The 939-nt window shown below is 42.5% G+C and overlaps 1 non-coding gene across 1 annotated transcript; it reads left to right on the plus strand.

Moving 5' to 3' along the window:
• The first annotated feature begins 261 nt into the window (after nucleotides 1–261).
• Nucleotides 262–368, plus strand: LOC125101379 (U6 spliceosomal RNA). Its single transcript, XR_007127799.1, has one exon. It is a non-coding gene; the product is annotated as a U6 spliceosomal RNA (small nuclear RNA).
• Nucleotides 369–939: the final 571 nt, after the last annotated feature.

A 939-nucleotide genomic window follows, 5' to 3' on the forward strand; every position in this document is an offset into this window, starting at 1 on the left:
AGATGGAGCCCAGTCAAAATCACAGAAGCATGAGCATATGCATCGTTGAAGGTGGTTTGTTACCCAGACAGAGAAAAGCCATTCAAAGCCCTACCCTGGTCTGAGATTGGGGCGTGGGTTTTAGGTTGGCGTCCTTGAAAACATCAGATTCAAGCTGAGACCTGGGAGTAAGTAGGTGTCAGCCTGGGAGAGAGTGGGAGAAGAGAATCCAAGTGACATAGACACCAGTTTGAAGGCCTTGAACTAAAAATGAACTGTGCAGTGCTCGCTTCGGGAGCACATATACTAAAATTGGAACGATACAGAGAAGATTAGCATGGCCCCTGCACAAGGATGACATGCAAATTCGTGAAGTGTTCCATATTTTTTGGTGCAAAAACAATGAATACTGTTACGCTGAAAAGAAACTTAAAAAATTGCCTATATTTTAAAACTTCCATCTTAAAAAAAAAATGAACTGTGGATATATGAGGCTCTAAGCAAGGAATGGGCAGCATAAGATGGTGTGAAGAGAGAGGTGAGCTCAACACTGTAAGCAATGACCAACGTGTGGAGTGCTTTACTGACTACACCCTGCCCATCTCCAACCCCAGATCTACTTTTTATAACATTCTGGATACACCCACAGGCTGTTCCAAGCATGTAAATTTCGTATACCCTATATGTTGAAGAATTAAAAAGTTGAAAATATAGATGGACATTAACCTGGCTCCCAGAAGCTGGGGAAAGGTTGAGTCACAGTCTTCTGGGGATGAAGATGACAAGGCAGCCTGAGCACAGGGGGAAAAATGTGTTTTTAATAGCTGTGATGACCATCTAAGCTATTTTGGCCGCCACCTTCACTGATCTAAGCTCATTCTTAAATGGAAATTTACTTGAAAAGCCCTTTGTTTGCATAATGGAAAGGCAGGCTTGTCTAATTCCATTTCCCCAAGGTAA

Source organism: Lutra lutra, chromosome 5, assembly GCF_902655055.1.
Source record: "Lutra lutra chromosome 5, mLutLut1.2, whole genome shotgun sequence".
Taxonomy (NCBI): Eukaryota; Metazoa; Chordata; class Mammalia; order Carnivora; family Mustelidae; genus Lutra; species Lutra lutra.